The sequence below is a fragment of the Gambusia affinis genome, linkage group LG03 (assembly GCF_019740435.1).
Source record: "Gambusia affinis linkage group LG03, SWU_Gaff_1.0, whole genome shotgun sequence".
Classification (NCBI taxonomy): Eukaryota; Metazoa; Chordata; class Actinopteri; order Cyprinodontiformes; family Poeciliidae; genus Gambusia; species Gambusia affinis.
Genome location: NC_057870.1, coordinates 20,717,540 through 20,739,607, shown reverse-complemented (window position 1 = coordinate 20,739,607; position 22,068 = coordinate 20,717,540). Strand labels below are relative to the sequence as shown.

The window sequence follows — 22,068 nt, the reverse complement described above, 5'->3', positions numbered from 1 at the left end:
AAGTTCCTCCCAAACCATATTTTGCTTCTGCGACCACAGAAGTATCAGTCCCTCTGGCCACCTGGTAGCAGTCTGCTGTTTCATGAGTTCCCAGAGACAAGTAAGCCCAAAGGGACTCATCATTCAACTTGACAGCTTCCATCACTGCTAGTATGGCCATTGACAGTGGGGGACCACCAGGTCAGTTATCCCACGTCCAAGAATATTTTTTAACATTTGCCTCTCTGGGAAGAAAAATAAAGACTTTATATTTAAGTTGGGTGACAATCCTACTACATCTTTTTCTCCTCTCCAGTACCTCTACATCTCAAACCCCAAAATGGGTTAGCTTCTGACAGAACCTCTGATTTTGAGTTCATCAAACGTCTTCATATAAATATCAAATTCCTGATTGGGAACAGGCTCAGAAAAAACAGAGCTTTAATCTGTGAGTTTTCTCTGGGTCAAGCAGTGGCTCTGAACCGGCTCCTGTTCTGTCAAACCACAGCTTTACCCTACTTTCATCTTTGTGTCCTCTATACAAATGCTGTTTTCAAACTTAGGAGTTTCTCAGCTATGTGCTGTCTTTGCTAGTGAAAGACATAAATAAAACAGGGCAGATGGGTAACATTAGAGGTTGCTGGCATTAATGGATGTGCTTTTTCATAACTTGCTCTAAATATACATTACTACTAGACCCCTTCTTACCATTGCACCTGCACACCAGATTTATGGCTGCAATTAAGCAGCCATGAAAGAAAAGATGATACTGCTCCAGAACTGGAGCTGCTAAAGGAAGATTTGGAACTGGAGCTCAAATCTAAACATATCAGCAGAAGCCAAACATATAAATGATTTGGAGTAAGTATGACAAGCCAAGAGTGAAGCAGTTTAAAAAGTCACAACATGTATATGCCAAAGCCATCAGTGCATTTAATAATTAACAAGTTTGAAGAATGCATTTTCAACCTCTCTGTCACATCCATAGATAAATTGTAAAGGATTTATTTTACCCTTGATGAATTTGACCAATTCTCTCTTAATTCTTTTTTAAGAGATTCATTACTAAACAGGTTTTAGCCACAGGTCAAATATCACTTATAGGGTGACTTGGTTTTTGTCATAGGAAAAATACATTTTTCTATATTTTCAAAGGGTTGCTCCAGTGACTGCAACCCTTTGCAGTCACTGGAGCAACCCTTTGCTGCTCCAATGACTGCCTAAAAATGTAATGAAAAACACCAGAATGTTGATCTGCACAATGCTTGAGGAGACGCCTTGAGATATTATCGGGACCAGGACTTCTAGTAGTTTTAGTTCCACTAAGCACACTCCTGACATCCTGAACATAAGTTACAATCTGAAAATGGAAATGAGGAAATCTCCTGTTTGATTTGTTTGTTTTTCCTTCAGGGAATATTTAATACAGGGAACTGAACAGAGTATGGAATGATCTGAAAGGAAGTAAAGCTGTAAATCATGACAGAAAAATAAATCAAAATAAAATCAATATTCAGGAAGTGGAACACAACAATAAACTATAGAAACAGACTTGAATGAAATAACTACTATGGCACAAACTATGAATCATAAATTACCCACAGGAAACGATCAAACCAACAGCCAAAAATCCAAATACCCGAGAATTGTAAAACAACCATAAAATCTCAAATGGACGCATCACTTTATGTTTTCAAGGGGCTTTTGTTTTATATCTTAATTTTTATTAATGTCAATGTCAACACCATGACGCTTGTAGTTAAGTGGGTCGATGACACTTTCACGTTAACTTCTGGATTTGATTAAGATCTGGCTTAACTGCTTTATGGATGAATCTATTTAGAAATGTCACCATGTTTGTCTCATATTTGTATGACATTAAGAGGAATTCCAGCTCTTCTATTTTTTCATTGAAAGCACCACATAAAAGAATTTTTAGTGGTTTCATGTGCACATGTTTAAGGCCAGAGGGGATTAACCCTTTAGAGTTGTCTCTAGATTATTGAATGCATTCGCTCTATTTTTCTGCTGTCTTGATTCTTCTACAAAGCAGCTGAATACTCTATCCTTACTGATAGCTTTATGCTGTATGATGTTGCATGTGTGCTTCATTCAAAGTTTTATCTTCTGTTTTTTATTCTTGGCACTATAAAAATAAAGTGTATATATTTCCTTAATATACCCATTTCAGCTTTGCTTTATCTGGTAGCATCTTGCAACTGCTTGTGTGAGACAAATACATTCTGTGCAGTGGCTTATCCTTTGATAATGGTGCCGTACCCTTATTCAGTTTGTGCTTACTGCAGTGGAGTTCTGTCCTTTGCATTGCAGTAGCTATTTATATCTAATTTATCAGTTTGTCACTTAATGAGCTGGTCTAGGCCTCCTCCTGACTTTCTTCTCTTTTAGCTTTTCCGACATTAACAAACCATATAATTATGGCATCCTGTTTGTTTTTGATTAGTTTTTATATGAGCAACTCTGGTTTAAAATCACAACTCCTATGTAATCCCCAAAGGATTTCTTGTTTGGATGATCCTCTCACAGTCTGAGTAAATCTGAGTGTGATTTGTATCTGCTTTGTTTTTTTGTTGTTTTTTTTTTAAATCATTGTTGGCTAGTTTGAAGTGAGGAGAATTTGATAATTGTTATCATACTTGTTCCCAACTGTGGATATGCTGTGTGGTAGTAAGTGGGTGTGATGCTAAAAATAGCAATGGGTACAGCAAGAGTACAGCTGAAACCTAACTACCTGGATGAACAGTTAAATATATGGATAGAAACCAGTAACTTATTTTTTCTCTTTCTTTTATTTTTCCTACCTCTTGATGATTAACAGATATGTAACCTTGTCACTCATGTGTCACATACATTTTTGAGACTCTCCCCAACTGCATCCACTCCTTCTTTCCATTTTGTTACATTAGTTGGGGGCATCAATGATACTGCTTCACACATGTATTTATGTTCAATCGGTGACATGACATGAGTAATGCAGTATACTTTTATTTTTAAGCACTCATGTCCTTTCACTGAAACTCTTCGTTAAAACAGTAGATGTCAATAGAGGTAATATGCCTCTCTTTAACAAGTGGTAGCAGAAAAGGAGTCCAGAGGACATCTGCTCTGCAATCTGTCTGTCTGGGCAGTTTGACCAGTGAAGTGCTGCAATTGAAGCCTATGTAAAATTTTGCTTTAACTTTCCTTCTATGGTGTATGCAGGTCTTTAAAAACCAACATGCTTCCAGACTCCATCAAGTTGTTTTTTTTGCTCGGTGAGCTCCATTTACAGCATGTGTGACAACAACTGTGTAAAAACATAGATATGCTGAACGGGCAGAAATGACTGAACAGATTCCATCCAATGTAGGCAGTGTGGTGCTATTTTATGCCCAGCTATTGCAATTCTAAATTTGGCAACAGTATCTTTTTGAACAGGTGTCTTAAATATTGGCACAAACGGTGTTTATTCCTATTAAGTGGTTGCAATAACTCTTAAAAATGTATCAGCCATGGCCCATCTTTAACGACAAACAAGGAGGGTAGCAGTGCAAAAATATTGGAGAAAGCCAGTAAACTGCTGTTACACTTTCTTCTTCCTTACTGTGTATACTTGCATTTTGTTAATTATGTTACCGAGGAGTTCCATCACATCTTTAAAGTTCTACTGTTATCGTCGGTGCTTGTTGGACAAGAAAGTTCATTTATGACAAGGAAATAATTTTTATTAATTTTATTTAACTACGTAGAAGCGATACCAGTTGTGTGATTGGCATAACTCTGTAAACCTAAAAAATTTAAAATGTACTAAGCTTCCCTAAACCAACACCATAATTAGTTGACCTCTAAATGTTTTTGCAAATTTATGTAGTTTGGTTACAAGTAATTTGTTTTGTAAAAACAGTTGTATTTCTTGTAATCAAAGAACTATAGAAATGTTTAGACCAGGCTGTAGCCCAGAAAAAAAAACCCATTGAACCTCTGTTCTTCTAGAAAGTGTAACGTAAAATATTCACACTTTCTTGTACCTTACTGTTTATGCTTGCCACCTACAGCATGTTGAAAGTTGGAACAAAAGAACACTTTATTAGTTTCTTGTTACTGAGACTTTGGGGTTAATGTGGTGTTGGTTCTCATATTTCCAAGAGAAGATTTTATTATGGCAGACCAAAGCAGTCAACTGCTTGATTGCTTTAACAGTTAAGCAGATGACAAGCCTTAGCAAAAGATTTCTTATCAGAGTTGCCGTTACAAATTGCATGTTCGACACACATTAATTTTACTTGCGTAAAGCACCAAAAATACTGCTATAAATATGTTACAGATAGATAAGTGTGTGTGGGTGTGCGTGGGCATGTGTGTATACATATGTGTATTTCTGTATACATACACATGTGTGTGTATATATATACACTTTTTATAAAATGGCCAAAATGAAAACCTGAGTATTGCGTTCTAAAAAGAAATCGTTGCTTATGAGATGGAAAGCACAAAGGGGCTGCCATAGTGAGAGAATGAGAAAAGCAAAAAGGGAGATGAGTTTAGTTTAAGAGAGGGTGAGGTGAATTCAAATGAGAATGAAAGAATGTAGAATGTTGGCAAAGAAGAAAGCGAGCAATGTGTAGGGAGTAGTACATGTCTTAGCAGCTTTTTTTTTTTTTTTTTTTTTTTGCAATGGGTCTTTAGAGCTCCTCTGTGCCATAGAGATCAAAATCTATAAATGGAGCTTCAATCTGAATTCTGTATTCATTTAAACTAGCATCTAAACACAATTCTGTCTCATGTTCATGTTAAAAGGAAACAGTGGCTCTCAGAAAGAGAAGTAGTGCATAGACACCGATGGGAGCAAATGTGGAGGTGGAAAAACACTGGCATAGACAGATTCTGTGACTGAAATCAGGGCTACAATATCATTTGGCTCATAAAAAAAAATTGGTTTCTGTGGAGTTCACATCTGCATGGTAAATTGAAGGTCATGACACACCTGTAAACCTTCTAATCTAAGCTGTGGAACCTTTTAAAGTCCCAAGCGGCAACACACCAAAACTGCCTTGTTTAGATTCTTGAAATCTGCTCTAATTGGTAGCAGCAGCTACCATGGGTCACAAAGCAGCTTAAAGCAGTCATTAGTTACAATCAGCTGTGCAGTTTTGGTGTAAAAGCTAATTTATTTTCTTTCATCTATGTAAAACCAGATATGAGCCTTCTGGGAATTTGTTCCACAAGACTCTACATAATTAACATAAACAACACCTGAGCACAGCAGATATGTTGCAAACATATTAAGCATTTTGTGTGACCGGGTCTTGGGTTACTCATGAAATATGTTTACATTTACATTTTCAGTTGTGTCTCATCTTAAAATGTATGTACAGTACTATAAGCACCCTTGTAAGTAGGCAAAGTCACATGGGGAAAGCAACTCTTTCCCCATGTAAATTTCCTCACAGGACTGGCTTTACATTAATATAGTGACATACACGGCTTCCATCTTGGAGCCCAATGTATTACTGATTCAGAAATTTTGCGGCAGAAGTAAGCGTTTGACGTGCTGTAGGATGGTTGTGATCAAGCTGTGGCATTACTGATGATTTGTGGGAGCCCAGGTTGTTTTTATAGAGATCTTTAGAGGCGTGTTAGTCTGGTGTCCTCCTTAGCACCCTGGAATGGCTAACCGGGATTTTTCAAGAATTTCTCAAACCTGCTTGAAAGAATCAATGAAACACTCTGGATTTGTTTATTGAGAGAATATCTTCATAACATGATATAAAAACGTTAGCTTTGCTTAACATCCCCCCCGTTATTTGGAACTGGATTATGAGAAGCTCTGACCGATATATCAGTACTTACAGTGCAATTATTAAGGGAGGTTATTTTTAAACGTACATTTTACTTCATTGAACCAAATGAACACACAATTTCTATAGGAGGTGAGTGCTGCTAGTCCTCATTCTTTAGATAATGAACTCAAGAGGCGGGTGCTCATGCCAGTTTTCCTGACAGAGCAGTTTGTACCCCTGCTGACTTTATAGATGTCCCTGTGTAATGAGAAAACTGGTTTCTGTTGAAAACTCAGGCACACACAGACAACACAACTCAACTCGCATTATTACAGCACTGATGGCACTATTCCACATGATCACCTTTAGCCATTAAAATACACAGCTGAATGGAATACAAATTATGACTTAGCATTAATGTGTGTTGAGTTTTGTTCCAGTGGTGCTATACACAAATTTCCCTTTCTGATTCTGCTCCACTGAAACCAGACTAAAGCATCACAGGCAAGGTTTGAGGTCCTGTGTCCAAATTGCAGCAGAAGTTAACTTTCAAATCACTAGAGATATAGTACATCAGCAATCTGTGTTTGTTTCTCATCACATTCACATTTTAGATCGCATGCATTAAGTTGTGGAAAGAAGAAATCACCATATGGCCTAGAGGTTACGGACTGCACCCACTATCTGTCTCTACAGTTATTTTCCATAAATTAGAATATAACTGCAGATAATACTTGTCAACATGACAAACAAGCATCATCAGTTTTTAATGGTGATCTTTGTGGTAATTATGGGATATGATGCTAGAAGAGATGGTACAGGAAAATCAAAAGTAACAATTATGTGGGAAGATATTAAAAGAATGGAGAAAAAATAATTGATTTCTCAGGTTCTTGTTGTTGCATGTTTTGTTGTAACCCTTGCAAATGTATTCACATTCCACGTACTTTCATGTTGTAACTAAAAAGGCCATCTTTAGTCACAATATTGCAGTTTTTTTGTTGGTTTTTCATTCTCAGTTGTTGTCGCAACACAGTGAATTGTGATAAAGTTGAAGGGATAGGAACATTTTGCAAGACACTATGGAGTACATGTAACCATTTGTTCAGGATGCCAACATTTATCCACCCACCAATCTCAGTAACATGCAGTTTCCCAATTTTACTTTTAGCAAATATAAAATCATTTGTATGTCTTTGGATTGGTGCAAACTCATACTACCAATGGAAAGTTGAACTCAGCAGTGGAGTTTTAAATTTGTGAAATGAAATTAACAACTACATCACCACTTTGCTGTCATTCGTAACATTCTGCCTGGGCACTTTTCTTTTTGTGTTGTATGTCAGCTTTTTTCCCTTATGCATTAATGTTTCTGTGGGAAATGTTTTCTAGATGTCTGGGGAAAACGAATCTTACCAACTTTCAATCATGTTTATTTGTCTGATTATAGCTCACATAATGTATTGCATGATATTAAAAGGTCTACATAAGATATATGAACTCTTCAAAACAAGGCAGTAGTGGTATCATAATGAACCAGCCACCATTCAATATTGGCTGTTTGCCATGAAAAAGTATGTGACCAGTGTATCTGCCACTTCACGTTGCACAAGTGTCAACTACAAAAACTAATCACCTGAATCTCATTGGTTGAAGCTTGCAAAACGCTATGTATCTCCTACTTTCCTTCACACTGTGCAAGCTTGGAGCAGCATATCTAACTGATTGGTCAGAAACAACCACTTGGATCCTGCAGGAGACCCTTATCGCTGTCAATCATGTTTTGACGCTATACAATAGAATTTGTTCATGAATAATGCATTTAGCAATGCTCTCACGCAGTTTAAATTTAGTAACTTAGATTTACTTGAATGCAACTCACATTTGACTTTGTTTCCTTTTTACTTGACATTATTTGATAGATGCACTATTGAGACATTTATTTGACTGTTTTTTATGATTATATAAATACTTTCAATCTGCTAAATATTGCTAGTCATTGTTGGTATTTTAGTTGTCCTTTTGACTGAATAGCTGCTGTTTTCTGCCTGCCTTAAAGGTTTTTGTATCTGTTTGTCTACATTAAGGTAATTTTTATAGTTTATAGCTAATATTTAATTTTAAAATCTCTTGCACACTACAAAGTTAAACATTTAAGTGCAAACACTGTGTACATTTCATACTTGATGTAAAACAGCAGAAACGTCTCTAACAAGTGAATAAATTATTAGAAAATTATTTATTTGTCATCCCTAATATTTCATATCTTCCCTTAATATATTTTTTTATTGAATTCAGTTATCTGACAGGGGACCAGACTGTTCACGTAATTCATCTACTATAACTGAAGATGAAAGAAGAACCAGATTCAGTTTCAGAAATTAGGTTAATAAGGAACTTTTAAAGATGAAAAAAAAAAAAGAAAAATGATTGGCAGCATGTCAAGACTGCAAGACTGGTGAAATTAGTGTGGACAGGTTTTGTGCTTCTTCAGAAATAACCAACAGAGATATATGTACATCTTAAGCATTTTGTAAAACTGATCCACATGGCAACAAATGCTACTTTGAGTTTCATCTGAATGTTTAGTGTAGATTATTACTGGAAAAAGAAATCCTCTTAGACATTTTTACTGGAACCAAACTCTCATCCTGTTATTGTTTTGGTTTAAAAAGAAAAGAAAAAATGTTAGGCTAGAAATAAAATCATTATGTATATTTTTAAGTACTGATACAATAATTACCTTTGTGATTGTGTGGCTTAATTTAGATATTTCATTGACATTCTACTTCCAGGTTTATTGAACCAACTTTAGTCCTTACAATTTCATCAGCTGTTGGTCACTATGAATTCAATGTGGAATGAGATTTCCTCTTATTTTTTTGCAATTTAATAGACTCCAAACCCTCAAGGTCTTGTAAACAGTGGAGATGTTCTCAGTGATGACATAGCTCAAGGAAAATGTGTTTCCTGCTTTTGATAAAGGAAATAATGTTGTACAGCAAACTAATCGTTGCTTCAGGGGTTTTTAGATTATATGGTAGTTTTTGCCTTGATTTAATTAGACATTGCAGGATGAATCAGCCTGTGTTTAAAACAAAGCATTTTGAAATTCTTAAAAATTTAACATGAAGCCACGTGTTGCACCTGGCTGGACTAAGCAGCAATTTTATGAACCAATAGCTGAATAAATTATTGAATTAAACTGAGTTAAATGTAAGTTTAGCCTGCATACTTTTGGGCTCAGAATCCCAAAGCTGCATGCTTTTCTTCACCCTGAAACCATGTTAAATGGTTAAAAGAGGAATAAGAAAAATCTGCATCTTCTCACCCGGATGTCAAAGTCTGCTGACCATGCTTGCCAAGCTTAGATCATCTGACAAGAGAAGTTCAACTGAAATAATTTGCTCTACATTTGAATATCTTTCAGTTAATATGGCAAGGAATTTCTCAAAGCCCAATAGAAAGACCTAATCAGTGTGGGATGGAAAACTGGGTCTTAAAAGAGATTGAGAGAGCAGATTGGCATCTCAAATGCAAACCTTCTGGATTAATTTGCATGTGGTGCAAGGCAGATTGCTTTGGAAATGCACTAATCTCTAAATGAATATGTATCCAACATAGTTATGTCAATTGTTACATAGTAATATTCACTCTGCCACTAAATCTGTACTGGCTGATTTCACTTACTGGAGTGAGAAGCTCACTGAACTCTTATTCACCCAGCCACACTTAAAAGCATGCAAACAACCATGCACTCATAAGTAGCCAATTTGGGGGTAAGGGCCATGGCCAAGGGCACATCAACATGTGGCAGGAAAGCTGTACTACTTGTCCTCCCACTGAGCCACACAGCCACCCTTGAAAAGCCAGCACATAGCACAGGTTACTACAATTATGAGAAGACAAAAATGACAAAGGGGAGAGGAAAAGGAGAAATGGTATAAATGACATGCATTTAAGCTTTTGTGTATGCCAGTCTTTATGTGAATATGTTTGCTGGATTTTTTTTTTTTTTTTTTTTTTGTGTGTGTGTGTGTGTGTGTGTGTGTGATTCAGGTGTAGAACCACAAATGCCAAATGATTAATTTGGCATCAGATTTGTCCATCCATGTCAGCTTGCAGTTCTCGCCAAAGAGTTGCTGCAATCCCATCCACTGTAGCTGGTGAAATAGTTAGGATTGTTTCAAGAACTAATTGCAATGTAACACTCTTAGAATAACTGTGCTTACTGTTGGCTAAAAACACTTCTTTCCCCTGTTTTGCTGTGCCCCATTGTTTGACAAAGACCATTAAGCACAAAACATGTGATCATGAGCCCACCATTTCCACATGCAACATGTTCTGCACTAATTTCCTGTAGTATGTCTTCAAAGTACATATCTCTATTTTCTTGATGTTGTTTTATAAAAAGAGGCTTTGACCTGAGAACCTAAAGTAAAGTGAGGTTGTCTGATTCATTCTCAAATCCACTTGGGGGTTCTGAACGGCCAAATTTAAAAAAGCATTTCAGGTTGAAAATCAAACTGCAAATATTTGTAGCACCATGTGGATTTGACTCATTGCCTATTTATTTTGTACATTTGGGATAAAAGAAAGCTTTGTATAGCATTGGTCATGTTTTGTCTCTCTGTTGTGATCATTGAAAACTGATGAATGTTTGCTGAAATACAGCATTTGAGTGAATAAATCTCACATTCCGCTCATGAATAGAGCTGATAGACTCTTTAGAAGGATTCAGGCTTCAGTTTCATCGCTCTCCATCACACTTGCATGAACATTTTAGCAGCCACTTGCTGCCACTGGTGCTAAATGCAGCTCAGTGTTAGTTGGCACTTATGAAGGGTAGTTGTAATGCTGTGGTTATTTATAATTAATTTCCAGTTTCCTCCTTTTCCTGAATGCTTTTTTTTTTCTTTTTTAAATAATGCCATCTGTTTTTCTGAGATCATCACTAATTATTTGCCAAATTGAACATTTAGTAATTCATGTTATATTTGTAGACAAAAGCTTGTTTCTAACTTAATTAATTTGCATAACTAGGTCAGCGGTAACTATTGTGATAAAACTGTTTTAATATCTTTTAAACTGGTGCACCTTTAACTTGTTTCCTATAATTTATTGAGCAATAACAGTTTGTGCTAACAAACATCTTTCTGTTTTATTTAATCATTTTTTGCAGCCAAAAGTTGCTACAGAATTATTTTATATTTTGTCAGAAAATTTAGAAATGCACACATTGTATTCTGTAAAATGAAATGACGATAGTTTTATAGGTGATGTGTATGGTGGAACAAATTGGTTTTGTGGGTTGAAATATGACTTCTTTTAACACTATTTCATTCTAAAAGTAAAGGTAACAAAGCATATTTTCAATGCTTTTTAAAGCACTGTTTTTTTCTAAGTAATTTTAAAATATTTGTGCTTCATCACCTGGCTTCCCTGACAAACTGTAGGTCAAAGAATGTCCAAAAAAAGCTTCAAGTAAATGACAAACATTGTAGACTTAATTTTACTGAATCACATTGACTTGTCTATTTGTTTTAATTAGAAATCTGCATATGCACTACTTTTACACCCAGATAAATGCATGCAACAGACATGCATCTTGCCATCTATGCCTTACATCCAACACTCTGTGGGTGTTGGATCCTGAGGGCCACCTACCTTACTGCAGTAATGAATAAAACAACAGTCACTTGGATGTATCTTTGTGTGTGTGTGTGTGTGTGTGTGTGTGTGTGTGTGTGTGTGTGTACACAGAGGTTCTGCTGATATGCTGGCTTATAAATGAATATTTCTTGCTGGCTATTTTTGCTGGAGCTCTGGCAGTTTCTGGCGTTGCTTCTTGTGGATGTGTGCATATATAGATGGTAAGCTAAAAAAAAAAAAAAAAAAAGAATTGCCAAACCACAAGATAAAGCAAAATCGGAAGAATATCCATGATTGCTATAAGGAGTAGGATATACTCCATCTTTCAACTGCAGTATCTTGCATCTTGAGAGTAATCAGTGTTTGCATGAAATTTATTGTTTGCTTTTTTCCTTTAAAGAAACCATGTAATTATTTTTATTTTTATTTTCAGTCCTTCACAAAGGATAAACCCTTGATCTTTTTGACATTTTAAATGATGCATCTAAGTTTGTTTAGGACTCTGTAAATAGAAAAAGAAAAATCTTCTCTTTCTCAAAACTATGCAAGAATACTGTACGATTTTATAAAACAAACACGTTTTACACGTTTAATTCATAAAATTCAATTCAGAACTTTCCAGTTGCAAAAAGACTCGGATATGCCTTGGAAAGTAAAGGAGCACTATAACCCTGATCTGATACTACAGTTAGAAAGTTACAAACAGCATCTCTGAGCAGCTGACTTCAAACTGGCTATCAAAGCAGATTGACTGACGTAAGTTTTACTCTACAATTTTGCTATGTTTCAAAATGAATTAAAAAGTCACATCAAAACTGTTATAATTAATATTTCAGTACCAGCACGAGTAATTATTATTATTATTATTATTATTATTATTATTATTATTATTTATTTTTTATTTTTTTTATAAAACACTTGGTTCATCCTGTGCTTTGTTTTAAAGTTTTGTCAATAAGGGTTGCCATAATGGTCTTTTCTTTAAGCTGTCAGACCCTGTGAATCAAAATCATGCATTGTAACAACTCCTCTGGCCAGTCAGCAATCTATCATGTATCACTGAGAATCTCTTAATTCCTCTGTAATGAAAATATGACACACATTAATTTGAAACCTATTACAACCATCTGACCCCACATGAAAGCAGTTAATCATGTCTTTTTTGTTCTTGTGTATAATTTCTGTTTGCGTGCGTGAACACATTAGGGTGCTCTGGTTTATTTGTGTGACCCACAGGATTGCCAATTGCTAATAGCTTTGTAAATGGAGGGGCTTTATTATGGCCTTTATTACTTTTTAACTGACTAACTGCTTACAGCTTGCAGTTTGTGTGTAGTAATGTGTGAATTTGTAATGAATATGAGAATGAGGAGGGAGGAGTGCAGCTTTAAAATAGAAGGTATCTTGTGTGCGGTGGACGGTGTGCTTAAAACACAACTACAGGGAAAGATGACCAGAGATATAAAAGGGTAGGCATGATATGTGTGGAACAAATCAAGTTTCAGCATGCACAGATCATAAGCTGAAAAAGCAAGAAGTAGAAAGTGATGGAGGGAAAATGAGGACTACCAACTATTCTGCGTGTGGGCAGATAGATTGATAATTATAAGAAACAAATTAGTAATACCGAGTTAGCATAAGAGCAAGCGATAGATAAGACAGGAATGCAAAAGCCCACACTCTGCTCAGTGATTTAAAGCCTTAATTTCTCTGCTGGCTACCAGCCTTACTGGGGCTTATTTATGAAGCAAATATACACTTTATCCTCTGTGTTTGTGTATGTTTATTCCTGCACGCTCATTTGTACTCGTGTTTTTCCTGCGTGCTAGTGTTTTCCTGTTTTGTAAGTATTCCAGTGCTTGTGTGCTTTGTGGTCTATGTACACAGCGAGAATGGCAATGACCGAGCTCCAACAACCAAGCATATCCGCAGTACTATTGTGTAGGATTTAAGAAAGAACATATGGCAGCTGTTCTGTCCAGATGATCAGTAGGAGTACAAATTGATTTATTGACGTAGAGGACAAGACATCTGAACAACAGCTGACAAGCAAACAGAAGATTTAAATAAAATGACATGAGGGAAAAGACACGTAAAGCTGCCAGTAGAGAGGAGAAATTAAAGTTACAGTTTGAGAGTAAAGAAGTGCCTGGAGATACAGTAGCAGGTGAAGATCGGAGGGGGAAAAAGTGTTTGGGTGTGCATGAAGGAGGCAGAGGACCAATCTAGAAGGACGGGGAGGAAGAGGGGGATTAAAATGAGAAGGGGACTTTGATGGAATTAGGGGGAAGCATTGCACATAGCAGTGTGAAAGAGGAGGACTCCAGGGGGGGGGAAAGGAGACAAAGAGGAGGAGAGTTCAGAAGTTTGGGGGTTTAAACTATGAGGCAAACGAGAATAGGATAGGATTTGATAGCAGAGGGTTGAGGTGCAGGGAAGGAATGTAAATGTCTTAAGATGCTGAAGACATGCGGTTTGAAGGGGAAGTAGGGCAAAAGAGGGAAATCATTGAAAATTCAGCCTAGCCTTGAAATACAGTATAATATCCATGACTTGTACAAATTTTAAAACCTTCTACCAGAGCTGTTGTCAAAATCCTTCCTCATTTTTGTCTTTATACTAAGGGGTCTGTTTAAATGGTCAAGGCGATCAAAATCAGCAGATTTTTATTTTTATTTTTTCCCTTCTCTTGCCTTTATGTAAACCTCTTAGCTATGTACAGGTAAATGATTCTGACCATCCGAGTGATATTTGTTGGTCCTGATTTGTCTGTGAAAACCTCCCCAACTCATCCAGGCATGTTGTTCCGTTGTGGTTCATGGGGTGGACAGTAATTTTTGAATAGCAGAAAAACACTAGTTGAGGGGATCTTTCTGCAATTTATGTTTTGAAAATCTGGTATAGGTTTTCTTTTTCCAAGGGTTTCCACATCTGTGCAGGTTTACGCAGACTGAGTGTAGCACAGGGTGTCACACTAACCAAGCACAGGGGAAAAGGATCAGCAATGACAGAGAGAGATCTTAGTGATGAGAGTGATGCTTAAAGAGACCATTAGGAAAAGGGAGGATAGTGAGGAGATATAGGTAATAGAGGAGTTAAATAAGAAGGGAGGTGCAGATAAATGAGGAGAGATCAGGAACATTGGTAGAAAGTGAATGAGGGCATGGCAAAGACATGATGAGGCAGGGAGGACTCAAAATGAGATGAGGTTAGGTAGGTCTCTTAAGGGAAAACTGGAATAGCAAATGTTAAAAGTGTACAGCAGAATGAGACCTGCTTCAATATTTCAAACTGTAAATCTAGAAATAATATGTGTTGTGCAAGGTATTCATAGCATGGACAAAATGGAAAGGGCTGCAAAAAGGCAGGCATCATTACATGGCAGCTGTTTAGGGTACACAGGTACACTGAAAATACAACTTGGGTCATTTTGAAGATGCTCTGCTATCACTCTAATTATCATTTTCTTATATCTTGGCTGAGGCTTGAGTACTCTAACAGCTGGCTCTTTGCCATCAGCTGTACTATTTCAAGACGGCCAATCGAGCATGGCTGGAAGACAGCAGAGTCAGCTTTTATTTGCAAACAAGCAGGGCTGTGATGACAGAATGAAAAAACATTTTAAAAAACCAACCAAAAGCCTTGTCAGTTTTCCACCTTTTACATGGATATCCAGAGCCCTGGCGATCCATGGAAATGTTCTTAAAAATCAAAAATAATAAGAGTATTCTGTTTTTAATATGAGAAGGGAAAAGGTAAACTCTCAAGTGACATCTGTTGCAAAAGCACAGACCTCAGTGTTATGCGACATTGAGACGCAGGGTTCACCTGCTGGTGAGCTGTAACTATGTGCTCTCTGTGCTGCTCAACTCTTTGACTGTGGAGAAAATGAATTCACACACTCAGAATGCTAAAAAATGTGAAGGAGAATAGAATAAAATATGAGTAGGAAAAAAAGGAGATTTTCTTTGAGAGAAAATTAGGTTGCCTGTTAGTTTATGCCATTTATGCTGTATGAGAAATCTGGGCTATACCTTGTCATCCTATACCCTTAAAGCTTGTGAAGCTTATCGTGTACAAGCTTCAAGACTCAAACAAGCTCGCACACAAAAGACGTACCAGTTAATCACCCTAATTGCGAGAAGTGACACTCCATTGGCAGAATATGGTGCCTAACCTTTTATCCCAGCTTTTGCATTCCTGGCTGGGGTACCAGCTGTTCTACTCAGAATATTTTATTTTTGGGGTTTTGTTTCTTTTCATTTATGTTTACTTTTAGATATGTATGGTCCCTGGGATGCCAATAAAAAAAAACAAAACGAAAAAAAAACATAGAAGTCCCCATAGGCAGCTGCTCATAAAATGGAAATCAACAGCACAAAAATGACTAAAATGTTGAGCTGTGGATTTCTTCGAAGCAGTGTCTCATGATTTCATTAATCCTATTTATCCCTCAGAATCTGTTTTCTGAAGTTTATCATTTAGGTCTGATGGAAGAAGAGTTACGAACAAAGCAAAACAACCCCCAAAAAACAAAAAGAATACCCGACAAACTTCTTTTCCTGCTGTCATAGTTTTATAGAGCAGAACGCAAAATGTTTGTTTTCTTTGCATGTTCACATGGGTCCATTGTAGATTTAGATTTTAAAAACTCTGGCTACCGTACAATTTCAGGAGGTTATAAAAAGTGCAGTTTGTTCTTAAATCTGCAATTTGCTTTATTGCTATGCTGAATGTCTCTAATATGCTCTAAAATTTACCATCAGCTTTTACCAGATGGTATTTTTGCTGCACAGTCTTCATAAAAAAACACTGATATTCTACAATGTCCAGCAGTTTTCTCTGGCCTTCCATAAAAATGGACCTTCCTCCAATTGCATGCAAAGTATCTTCTTAAATGTGGGGGAACTATGTCAGTGTAGAGAGTTGGTGCCACTTTGGTAGCAGATCTGCCTTTATGTCTTGTTTCAGATTTAGGACATGAAAACTTGTGCTCGTGTATATTCATCGTTCACAAGTAGCCTCATAAATTTGGTTGAATCAGGTTTTTCTGCCAAACACCTCCTTTGCTCGAGAAGAAGCACTAATTCAAAATTTCTGTTTTAACAAATACCTTTGTCATCATGGAAAGCTAGAAACTAAACACATCTGATTTGCTTGCATACTATCATATATACCAGAAGTTAAACATACACACATTTAATTTTACATCATGATAGTACTACATAAGCAAGCAGTGCTTGGAATGATTCAATACTTGCAAAACAGAATATGTAAATATCAATTTAATCTTACTCTGAATAAGTTTGGTACATGTACTTCTGACCTATGACATTTACATTCTTAGATGATGGACAAAAAAAACTCTTGCACATTTTTCAAAATACAAAAATACAACATTAACATATTGCCATGGTTTTCACGTTGTCCTTCTCAGGCTTCAGTGACTTGACCTGCCCTCATTAGTACATTAATTCTTTGCCCTCTTTCTCAGCTTGCTCTCTTCCACACACACAAATTGCGCAAAGTACACTTTAATTCAATGCTGTCCTCCCAGGTGTCAAAATGCTCTCCCTTCTTGCTCTCGCATCACTGAGGTAAATAACAACCTGTTTGTGAAGGTGTGTGTGTGTGTGTGTGTCAGTGAGTCTGTTAGGGCATTTGACACCACAGGATGATAACCTCCCACTGTTCATCACCATCATCACTCAGCACCGCCACTGCTTTGCTTTCATCATCACACTGAGACCGGGACACCTAGGTTCAGCATGGTCACAAATCAGAAATACATCACCTTTGTGTGTGTGTGTGTGTGTGTTTCTCCACAATCATTATCCTTGTCAGTCTGCCGGTGTTCCTGTCACATTACTGTCATAAGCCCCAGCCTCAGCAACAGGTTAGTATGTTTGTTTAAGAGACAGTGGGAAGGATGCCCCTTAGGATTTTCAAAATCCTCAGTTCTTTGCCTGTAGTTGTTCTTGTGAGAAAGAGAGACAGAAACCCAGTTGGAGTTCAGGGAGGGTGAGGAAGAGAGGGAATTTGGCAACACAGTAGAGCCTGACTGATAGTCAAAGAGCAGGAGGCAGGTGTGCAGACTAAGTCAGACGGAGAGGAATTCTGCAGGGCTTGAAGCCATTTTACCTCAAATAAGGCAAGCAGATGGTTACATCAAAACAGTCACTGACCTGAATGATCAAATCGTAATGCTGCTGGAACTGTTTAGCGTTTGAAAACCATTTGTCATGAGCACCTCTTTCAATGCTGCCCTTTTCTTTTAGCAAGAAATCATGTGAAAAGAAGAGGGCAGCACCTTCTTTTTAACAACCATTGCCTCAACAGTACTGAATCATTATGCTGTAATTATTTTATCTTTATGGAGCATGAAGTACAATAACGACATCAGATAGTGTACCATTCTACCTCTTCAGTTCGAAAGAAAATTGAGTTATGTTTTACGTATATGTGTTATATGTACTCAGCATATGCCTGAGTTCTCTGGGTAGGTTTGTCCTGTCTTTGAGATACAGGTAACATACAACATCTTATGTTATAGATATATTTGTATCTATATAATTGTACTTTTTGTTTTAAACATCTCAACATTTTACATTACTGGAGATGATTCCTTTAAACTGTTCCTAAATTAAAAATACTTTGCATGCTGGCTGAAAAAGCCAATGCCGGGAGTACAACAGAAATGCAAAGTGAAAGATCTGACAGATTTATTATTACATACAAAACATCTCCCTCATTTTTTTCTTTTTTTCCTACCTCTCCCAAGGGCTCATTGGGCAACAAATAGATAAGTTATTTATTGTGTCTTTATCAGTGTAAACAAACTAGAAAATGAATACAAAACACTTGACCACAAATAGACATCTGATCGATGTGTCTTGACCAAATGATTTGGGGTCTCTGCTTTGGGATGCCTCATCTGTTCAGTCTGACCGCAGTTGTTGCTGCTGTTGTCATAGAAGAGACGGTTAAGGAAAGGGTTGATGATTTAGTGCCTTTGCTCTCTCACACTCCATGTTTATTGGCATGTATTGGTGTGTGTGTGTGTGCAGCTGCCCTTGAGGCGACTGTGTGAAGGAAGATTCAGTGCTTTTATTTCCTGTCTGATTAATGTTGTTATGTTTGCCTTTGCACTCACCGTCACATTATAGTAACGGGGAAAGAATCCAAACTACTGCGTGTTGTTTAAGTACAGATTTGTACGTCTTTGGTTGTAAGTCAACACACTGTGATGCCCTGAAAAAGCAGACAAAGAATAATTGACTTGCAGTCATCCTCTGACAGAAAAAAAATGTTATGAAGAAGGTCCTTGTGTGGTTAATATATTTTTTCTCTTGTATGTTGGAGATCAGATGCATATATTAAATTATAATTTATTTTTTTTTTAAGATTTTGATTTTGAATAAATATATAAAAAAAATAAATAAAAAAAACAAAAAGGGAAAATATGACTGATCATTATCACTTAAAGTGCACATTTTACTTGGTATTGAAGTCACTCTGTGACTGCTGCACTCTTTTGATTCACATATTGATTTGATCAGATGTTTGATAAGGACACGCGCAAAGCAATCGGCCACAAAAAAAAAAAAGTTTGCCGTCACATCCCTGCGCAACTTTTAATTTATGTCTGGGAGCATGTTACCATGGTAACATTACTGTAAAAGCTAAAATCACTAAAGCCATTTTGCATTTCTCTTGCCACACTAAAACTCAAACTTTGAAAATTTACATATCACTTTTTAAAGCCAAATTTAAAACCCAACTGCAACGATACAAGTAATTGTTAAAAAATTAAAGCAATGATTAAAGTTATTGCTAACATTTTAGCATCATTGGGACAATTGTTTTGACCCTTGGATATAGGACCTAAAATCGTCCTCTGTTTCATTTGTCCCATTTGAGCAGTTCAAAATTGTTTCCCAGCAGTACCATCCTCAAACAGATTTCAAGTCCATTCATAATTTAATTCTAATGGAATAGTTAATGCCTCTGTGTTTGCTTCAATTGCTTTTTTCCAGCCTCTTTTTCTTCTCCTCATTTATACTGTCTGAGTATAATACTAACCGAGACTCAATCAGTAATGGAAAATTTATATTTTCAGATTCTGAGGAATTAAACGATTAAGAGATGTATATTTCATGAGGCCATCTGATGTAGAGAAAGGTTGAAAACTTTGCATAAAGACTATGCAAAATGGAAATTCTGGAATTAATTGTCCTTCAGGAGGTAATGTTGATCAATATTGTGTTGGAAAAGTAGACGACAAAGCGCTTTACTGGTACACAGGGTTTATGTTTCCTAGACATTTTTTTGTTATAGTTTGAAACAGAGCTGTCAACGTTAGAGCATTAACGCATGCGATTAATCTGAAAACTTTAACATGTTAATATTACAAAAAACAGATTAGTTGATGTAAATATTTTTACCTAAAAGCCTTTCTTCACGGAGCGTTACCTAGTTCATAGCAGTGTGCTATGGGCTTGACACACAGAGAGCGGCGAACGACAGAAAGCAACAAAAGTTAGAAATTTTTCATTGTTTTGCACAAGCTCAATTTCACATGCCTGAATTACTCAGATCATTCAGCTGGATGAAGACACATGTCTGTCTTCTCATCGCACAAGTTCCATAGGAAATGAGTGGAGAGGGAATTTCTAAACTAACGTTAAAAACAAAATGATTTCCGTGAGCCCTCCTGATTATAAAAGCTTGAAAAAGTTAGAATATTTTATTCCAGACAATAAAACATTTTCTTATGTATATTTTTTTAAAACATCCATACAGAGGCAGTTTTTGTTATGGGCTACATGGCCAGTTACCCAGGGCAGCAACAGTAAGGGGTGGGGCACCCAAAAACTAGAAATTAAAATATATCTCATCTGTCAGTTGTCCTCTGAACAAATTTACTACAACTTGTATGAATGTATAGTGGAGTAAGTTTCCCTTAGTTGCTGTTGAGTACTGGGAAATTACATTACTGGGGCCTTCCCAGGGCACCATTCCTGGCGATTGTGGTTGTGTGGGTAGAGTAGTCGTCTTGCGATTGTAGATTCGATTCCAGCTTCCTACTGCCACACAATGATGTGCCTCTGGGCAAGGCACTTAACCCCAAATTGCCTACCTATCTGTACATCCAGTATAAATGTGTGCACATTTGTGAGTGCGATTGGGTGAATGTGAATGACTGGAAAAGCACTATATAAGTTCAGTCTATTTAAATTTTTCATTCCCGGAGCAACATTGCTTCATTAACTATGACTGAATGCATATTTATATATCAAGCTTAGAAAGGTGGGCATTATGATCATGGCCTTAGAGTAAGATTAATCTGGTAAAATTTTTAAATCAGCAGCTTTAGCTCAAATACAATGCACTGTTCAGTTTGACTAAAATCGGAATGGCTAAATTAATCCACTGTGGAAAAAATGTCAATAATTTAGTCGTAGTTTTTTTTTTGTTTGTTTTTTGTTTTTTTCAGGAAGACTCCATGGATAGTACTTCACACAATGGAGACATAACAGTTCCTTTTGTACACTGCAAAGTTTTGCACTTAATCTCCATCCTGTAAACTGCAGACTGTACAAGATTAATTACTCTAACAGACCTCTATATGTGGTAGAAAACAGACTTCATCCTGTGTAGCTCGGTCATTAATGGAATTAGAAACTCGAAACATAAACACATGCACAGCTACACACACATCCATTTTTTTTTTTTCTTGCGGCCAATGAAATAAGATTTTCCAGTGCCTTAATGGATCAGGCTTTCACAATTAGCACCTTCGTGGATTCAAAGGCGAAACTTGGTCGAACTCAAAGGCTAAATGGAAAGGAAGCAAATGGCACATGGTTAATTGTGTGTAGCATTCTAAAGTAAATACCACACCTCTACCAATTAGTCAACACACAGGCAGGTTGACATTTAATTGTATGACTAATTTAGCACTGACTGGAACTTTATTGAGTCTAACATATTGATACACTCCAGTTCTTCTTTTTTCTGCTATGTGCAGCATGTTTCATCTTGGCCAGTGCACTGTTATGCTTGACCTATAACTGACCTTGAAATGAACTCTCATTTTCTCCAGCAATCCAGATACTTCAGCTTTTGTTCAATGCATATCATGGAAAGGAAATTCTTGTTCCACAGTTCAGCTTTCTCACATGTGTTGTAAAAATTCAGTCGTGTTTTAGGAGTCATTCCAATTAAATAGTCAGAAAGATGTAAATAACTAAAATTAACTAATTTTAATTTTTTTTTTATTTAGTTGAATATTATTCATAAACCCAGTTAAATTTCCCAGGCACAAAGATATTCAAACCAGGTGTCATTGGTAATCCTTTGAACTAATACAAGGGCCAATCATTTCCCTTCACTGTCCATGTATAATCCAACACTATTGCAGTCAGTAAAGATGGCATATTTTTAATTTTGAGGGATAACTGCAATGATGCATCACTATGTTGTGACGGTACTACAGGAGAGATGATCTGTGAAAAAAATCAAGCTCCTCTGCCTTCTCCCGTACTTCTACTGAAATATGCTGAAATACACCACTGTCCGTCTGAACCAATCAGAGCCAGGAAGAAGGTCTTAGCATTGTCAATCACTCTGATGCATACCCTGATCAAGTTTGCTC

General features: G+C 36.7%; 1 protein-coding gene across 6 annotated transcripts in view; it reads left to right on the top strand.

The window, feature by feature from the left end:
* grid2 (glutamate receptor, ionotropic, delta 2) overlaps positions 1-22,068 on the top strand; it is a 460,579-nt gene that overhangs the window by 95,246 nt on the left and 343,265 nt on the right. The window lies entirely within an intron of this gene.